Genomic DNA, 7323 nt, shown 5'->3' with positions numbered 1-7323 from the left:
GGGTAATTTTGTCTCCTTATTTATTTATTGAGTATTTTTGGATTTTTTTTTTCAACATAAACATAAACATAAACATAGCTTATCAATGCACATAGAGTTTTCATTCTTATAGTTTCACATGAGTAGGTATCCAAATTCCCATTATATTATCATGACTCATTCCTTTATTATCCTTTGTTCCCACAATTTTCCATACTTAAATAACACACACAATTCTATCTTAAGCTAACCAAAGATTCAATTTGGGATATATAATTATTTTTCCGCTTAAGGCTAGTAACGTGGTAAAATATAGAACAAATGAGATTTAAAGGCTCAAAGTGGCTAACAAAGGTAATTGAAAGGGTATGCTTTATTTGGATAAGTGAGCTAAACAAATAATGGCCTCAATCATATGCAAACATATAAATATAATAAATATTGGACATATAGGATGAAACAAAATATAGATTACAATCATAGAGAAGTAAACACACAAGAATAAAATAATTATGGTTAAATAATGTAACCATTCATAAAGGCTCAAATCTCACATGTTGTGTGTTCTTTAGCTCAAAAATCATGTTCCAAATACAACTTCAAGAAAATTTAACATAAAAGTTTTAATTAAAATTAGTGAAATTTTGTTCCAAAGATAGGGTCTTAGAAGAAACTTATTGTCTTTTCAATCAAGCAGAACATGCATGCAACTAACCTATTACTATGCAATTTATCCTATTCTACAAAAGAAAAATTTAACTAAATATCCTAATTTATTAGTGCTAGGGAAGAGAAATTACCTCCGGAAGTCAGGTACTGACCGACCTCCCCACACTTAAGGCTTTACACCGTCCTCGGTGCCATCTGTCAAGAACAAAGGTGGGCTGGTAGCAGTATCTCCACAGTCGGGACCATCATGGCTCCCTGTGCTGGTAAAAGAAGTGGATTATGGGGTGTCTGAGTCCTTGAATTTTCCCATGATCAGCTCCTTGAGGTATGTGAATCGGCGCTTGTTACGGCGCTCTCTCATCTTAGCTTTCTGTTCCTGCCAATCCAACTTTTCAAGTATCTGCTGGAGCAGTTGGGCTGTTGTGGGTGCTTGTGGTGTTGAAGAAGGAATATCTTCAACTGGTTCAGTAGGCTGGCTGATAGTGGCTGCTGGAAGTCTAAGGTATTTCCCGTTGGGGACAAACTGATCATCCCGTTGAAGCATGGCTTTGGTGTCCCCAGCTCTGTAGGAGACTCCGGCTGCTGAGATAAGATCTGAGACCAGGGCTGGAAAAGGTAGGTTGCCAGCGATTTGTACGTGTCCCATGGCATTTCGGATATGTCTTGGTAGATTCAGAGGTTGGTCTGTAAGGATGCACCATAGTAGAACGGCCATGTCTGCAGTGAAGGAGGATTCATGAGTGCTCGGAAAGACGTAATGGGACATAATCTGTGCCCATACGCGAGCCTCCAAGGCAAGTGCTGAAGCCGAAATTCCCTTAGGGCGGGTACGATGGTATCCGTAGATCCATCGGCTGCCAGGTAGTGCGATAACTCTGAGAACAGCGTCCCAGTCAAATTGGTATATCTGGCGCTTGAGTGCGGCTTCTTGAAAGGCATCCAATCCTTCTGGAATAGGGGGAAGACTTAGAACTTTTTGAATGGCCTCTTCTGTAATGGGGACTTGCTTCTGACGGACATAGACAGACTGCAGGGTTGGCAGGTGAAAGTTGGAGTAGAACTCGACTACCAAAAAAGATTGACCTACCTTGGCTGTTTCTGTAGGAAACCCCATTGCCTTCGGGCAATTTGCGGCTCAACAAAGGTAGCAATATTGGGCGGGAGGAGAAGAATGTATTCGTTGTTGTAACTCCTTTCAGCCAGGATGGGGAACATCTGCTCATAGTAGTGATTGGGGAATCGCGCAGTGTCCTTTGCTGAGAAGGCTTTTTCTTTATCATCAACCTTTATAATCCTCTTAATTTTCTTTGTTGAGGGCTTAACTGCGGTTGAAGAGGGTTCTGCCACTAGTGCTCTCTTTGTACCTCTTCTTGCTGGTTGTTTGGGAGTAGCTTTCTCTTTTCCTTTCTTGGTGGCCATCCTTGCTAATGGGGGTGAGAGAGAGTAAAAAGTGAGAAAGAAGGAAGAAGGAAAGAAGAGAGAGAGAAGAAATAAGGAGGGAAAAGAGAAAATAGGATTTGGGGAGAAAAATATATGATAATTGGCAAAATTGGGGGCTGTGCGGCGCAAGCGACGCGGTCGCGTGGGGCACGCGGTCGCGCGACTTGCGCTTAAACTCAATGACGCGATCGTGTCGGTCACGCGGTCGCATGATCCGTTTTAGGCTAATGGCGCGAGGGTAGCCTCGCACTCGTACAACTCTCTGTTCAAAATCATATTAGTGCCAAATTTTGGGTGACGCGATCGCATGGGGCATGCGATCGCGTGAGTGGTCAAATATTAGGATGTGACGCGGCTGCGTGAGGCACGCGGTCGCGTGAGATGGACTGCGCGTCCAGCGCCAGTCTAGCACTACTCTAGCACAACTTTCGGCTGTGCACCCTTATGACGTCGAAATCCAGGTCACGCGGCCGCGTGGGGCACGCGGTCGCGTGGGAGGCCATTGTTCCCATATGACGCGGTCGCGTCGGCGACGCGGTCGCGTGGGACGGTTTGTGCCATTGGCACGCCTCCAGCCCTGCTCCTGCGTAACTCTCTGTTCATATTATTATTGTCTCCCAGCTCCTTGCAACGCGGACACGTCAATGAGGCGGTCGCTGATGAGCGGATAATTTATACGCTTTTTGACATTGTTTTTAGTATGTTTTTAGTAGGATCTAGTTACTTTTAGAGATGTTTTCGTTATTTTTTATGTTAAATTCACATTTCTGGACTTTACTATGAGTTTGTGTGTTTTTCTGTGATTTTAGGGATTTTCTGGCTGAAATTGAGGGACTTGAGCAAAAATCAGATTTAGAGGTTGAAGAAGGACTGCTGATGCTGTTGGATTCTGACCTCCCTGCACTCAAAGTAGATTTTCTGGAGCTACAGAACTCGAAATGGCGCGCTTTCAATTGCTTTGGAAAGTAGACATCCAGGACTTTCCATCAATGTATAATAGTCCATACTTTGCCTAAGTTTAGACGACGCAAACGGGCGTTCAACACCAGCTCTCTGCCCAATTCTGGCGTCCAACGCCAGAAACAAGCTGCAAAGTGGAGTTCAACGCCCAAATTGGCACAAAAGCTGGTGTTCAACTCCAAGAAGGACCTCTACACGTGCAACATTCAAGCTCAGCCCAAGCACACACCAAGTAGGCCCCGGAAGTGGATTTATGCATCAATTACTTACTTCTGTAAACTCTAGTGACTAGTTTATTATAAATAGAACTTTTTATCATTGTATTCGGAGTCTTGGTTACTCTGGTTCCCCTCTGGGGCCGAGACCAATGAACTCCATTATCGCTTATGTATTTTCAACGGTAGAGTTTCTACACTCCATAGATTAAGGTGTGGAGCTCTGCTGTTCCTCAAAGATTAATGCAAAGTACTGCTGTTTATCTATTCAATTCAACTTATTCCGCTTCTAAGATATTCATTCGCACTTCAACCTGAATGTGATGAACGTGACAATCATCATCATTCCCAATGAACGCGTACCTGACAACCACTTCCGTTCTAACTTCGATTGAATGAGTATCTCTTAGATCTCTTAATCAGAATCTTTGTGGTATAAGCTAGATTGATGGCGGCATTCATGAGAGTCCGGAAAGTCTAAACCTTGTCCGTGGTATTCCGAGTAGGACTCTGGGATTGAATGAATGTGACGAACTCCAAACTCGTGAGTGCTGGGCGTAGTGACAGACGCAAAAGGATAGTAAATTCTATTCCAGTATGATCGAGAACCTCCAAGATGATTAGCCATGCAGTGACAGCGCATCGGACCATTTTCACAGAGAGGAATAGGATGCAACCAACGACAAGGGTGATGCCTCCAAACGATTAGCCGTGCTGTGACAGAGCATTTGGACCATTTTCCCGAGAGGATTGAAAGTAGCCATTGGCACCGGTGACATCCTTACATAAAGCCAGCCATAGAAAGGAGTAAGACGGATTAGATGAAGACAGCAGGAAAGCAGAGGTTCAGAGGAATGAATGCATCTCCATACGCTTATCTGAAATTCTCACCAATGATTTACATAAGTATTTCTATCCTTATTTTAGTATTAATTTCGAAAACTCCATAACTATTTTATATCCGCCTGACTGAGATTTACAAGGTGACCATAGCTTGCTTCATACCAACAATCTCCGTGGGATCGACCCTTACTCACGTAAGGTTTATTACTTGGACGACCCAGTGCACTTGCTGGTTAGTTATGCGAAGTTGTGAAGATATGTTTAGTCCATGGTTCTGTGCATCCGTTTTTGGTGCCATCGCCAGGGAATCAATTTCGAACAATAATTCACAACTTGAGTAACAATTTCACATACCAAGTTTTTGGCGCCGTTGCCGGGGATTGTTCGTGTTTGGACAACTGACGGGTCATCTTGTTGCTCAGATTGGGTAACTTTCTTTTTGTTTTGTTTTCAAAAATCTTTCAAAATTTTCTCCTTTGTTTTCGAAAAAAAAGTTAAAATAAAAATGTTTTCAAAAATAAATTATTCTATGGCTTCAAAACTTTCAAGAATGAATTCTAGAGTTTCATGGTAACATGTTGAATCCTATCTGGCTGAAAAGCCATACCCAAACTCCTTTGGGATTGGTCTTCAACTAATCACCTCAATGGATGTAAATCCATTCTAAAGCTTGACTGGCTATTAAGCCATGTCTAACCCTCATATTGGAGCTTTAGACTAAAGAGTACAAGATTCCTGGAATTCATATGAAAAATTTTGAATCCTTATTTTTTTTTCTTTCTTTTTCAAAATGATTTTCGAAAATTTTAAAATAAAAATACAAAAAAATCATAAAATCATAAAAATCAAAAATATTTTGTGTTTCTTGTTTGAGTCTTGATTCATGTTATAAGTTTGGTGTCAATTGCATGTGCATCTTGCATTTTTCGAAAATTCTCATGCATTCATAGTGTTCTTCATGATCTTCAAGTTGTTCTTGGTAAGTCTTCTTGTTTGATCTTTGCATTTGCATGTTTTGTGTCTATTCTTGTTTTTCATATGCATTCTTGAATTCTTAGTGTCTAAGCATTGAAGAATTCTAAGTTTGGTGTCTTGCATGTTTTTCTTGCATTAAAAATTTTTTTTTCAAAAATATGTTCTTGGTGTTCATCTTGACATTCAAAGTGTTCTTGGTGTTCATCTTGACATTCATAGCATTCTTGCATGCATTCATTGTTTTAATCTAAAAATTTCATGCATTGCATCATTTTTCTTGTTTTTCTCTCTCATTAAAAAAATTTTCAAAAATCAAAAAAATATCTTTCCCTTTTTCTCTCTTAAAATTTCGAAAATTAGATTTGACTTTTTCAAAACTTTTAAAAATCTAGTTGTTTTTATGAGTCAAATCAAATTTTCAATTTAAAAATCTCATCTTTTCCAAAATATTTTTCAAAAATCAAATCTTTTTCAAATTTCTTAGTTATTTTCGAAAATTCCAAAAATATTTTTCAAAAATCTTTTTCTTATTTTTATATCAAATTTTTGAAAATAACATAATCAATTAATGTTTTGATTCAAAAATTTCAAGTTTGTTACTTACTTGTTAAGAAAGATTCAAACTTTAAGTTCTAGAATCATATCTTGTGATTTCTTGTGAATCAAGTCATTAATTGAGATTTTAAAAATCAAATCTTTTTCAAAAACTAATTTCAATCATATCTTTTCAAAAATATCTTCTCATCTTATCTTTTTCAAAAAAAAATTTGATTTCAAAATATCTTTTCTAACTTCCTAACTTCTTATCTTTTCAAAATTTGTTTCAACTAACTAACTAACTTTTTGTTTGTTTCTTATCTTTTTCAAAACCAACTAACTAACTCTCTCTCTCTAATTTTCGAAAATATCTTCCCTCTTTTTCAAAATTTCTTTTTAATTAACTAATTATTTCAATTTTTAAAATCTTAATTTTCGAAAATTACTAACATTTTTCAAAAACTATTTTCGAAAATTACTAACTCTTTTTCAAAAATTGTTTTCGAAAATCTTCTCCCTCTCTCATCTTATTCTATTTATTTATTCATCTACTAACATCTCTTCCTCACATCACTCACCAAATTCGAACCCCCCTCTTCTATCTGTGTTTAAATTTGTCTTCTTCTTCTCTTCTTCTACTAACAATAAGGAACCTCTTTACTGTGACATAGAGGATTCCTCTTCTTTTCTTTTTCTCTTCTCTTTCTTATGAGCAGGGACAAAGAAAAAGGCATTCTTGTTGAAGCTGATCCAGAACCTGAAAGGACTCTGAAGAGGAAACTAAGAGAAGCTAAATTACAACAATCCAGAGAAAACCTTATTGAAAATTTCGAACAAGTAAAGGAGATGGCAGCCGAACCCAACAACAATAATGCAAGGAGAATGCTTGGTGACTTTACTGCACCTAATTCCAATTTACATGGAAGAAGCATCTCCATTCCTGCCATTGGAGCAAACAACTTTGAGCTGAAACCTCAATTAGTTTCTCTGATGCAGCAGAACTACAAGTTTCATGGACTTCCATCTGAAGATCCTTTTCAGTTCTTAACTGAATTCTTGCAGATATGTGATACTGTTAAGACTAATGGAGTAGATCCTGAAGTCTACAGGCTCATGCTTTTCCCTTTTGTTGTAAGAGACAGAGCTAGAATATGGTTGGACTCTCAACCTAAAGATAGCCTGAACTCTTGGGATAAGCTGGTCACGGCTTTCTTAGCCAAGTTCTTTCCTCCTTAAAAGCTGAGCAAGCTTAGAGTGGATGTTCAAACCTTCAAACAAAAAGATGGTGAATCCCTCTATGAAGCTTGGGAAATATACAAACAGTTGACCAAAAAGTGTCCTTCTGACATGCTTTCAGAATGGACTATCCTGGATATATTCTATGATGGTTTATCTGAGCTATCAAAGATGTCATTGGATACTTCTGCAGGTGGATCCATTCACCTAAAGAAAACGCCTGCAGAAGCTCAAGAACTCATTGACATGGTTGCAAATAACCAGTTCATGTACACTTCTGAAAGGAATCCTGTGAATAATGGGACGCCTATGAAGAAAGGAGTTCTTGAGGTTGATACTCTGAATGCCATATTGGCTCAGAACAAAATATTGACTCAGCAAGTCAATATGATTTCTCAGAGTCTGAATGGAATGCAAGCTGCATCCAACAGTACTCAAGAGGCATCTTCTGAAGAAGAAGCTTATGATC

General features: G+C 38.7%; 1 non-coding gene across 1 annotated transcript; it reads right to left on the bottom strand.

The window, feature by feature from the left end:
- Positions 1-6863: 6863 nt before the first annotated feature.
- LOC112774418 (small nucleolar RNA R71) lies at positions 6864-6971 on the bottom strand. The gene has a single exon (XR_003188910.1). It is a non-coding gene; the product is annotated as a small nucleolar RNA R71 (small nucleolar RNA).
- Between the last annotated feature and the right edge of the window lie 352 nt (positions 6972-7323).

The sequence above is a fragment of the Arachis hypogaea genome, chromosome 18, assembly GCF_003086295.3.
Source record: "Arachis hypogaea cultivar Tifrunner chromosome 18, arahy.Tifrunner.gnm2.J5K5, whole genome shotgun sequence".
Classification (NCBI taxonomy): domain Eukaryota; kingdom Viridiplantae; phylum Streptophyta; class Magnoliopsida; order Fabales; family Fabaceae; genus Arachis; species Arachis hypogaea.
This window is presented reverse-complemented; position numbering and strand designations above follow the sequence as displayed.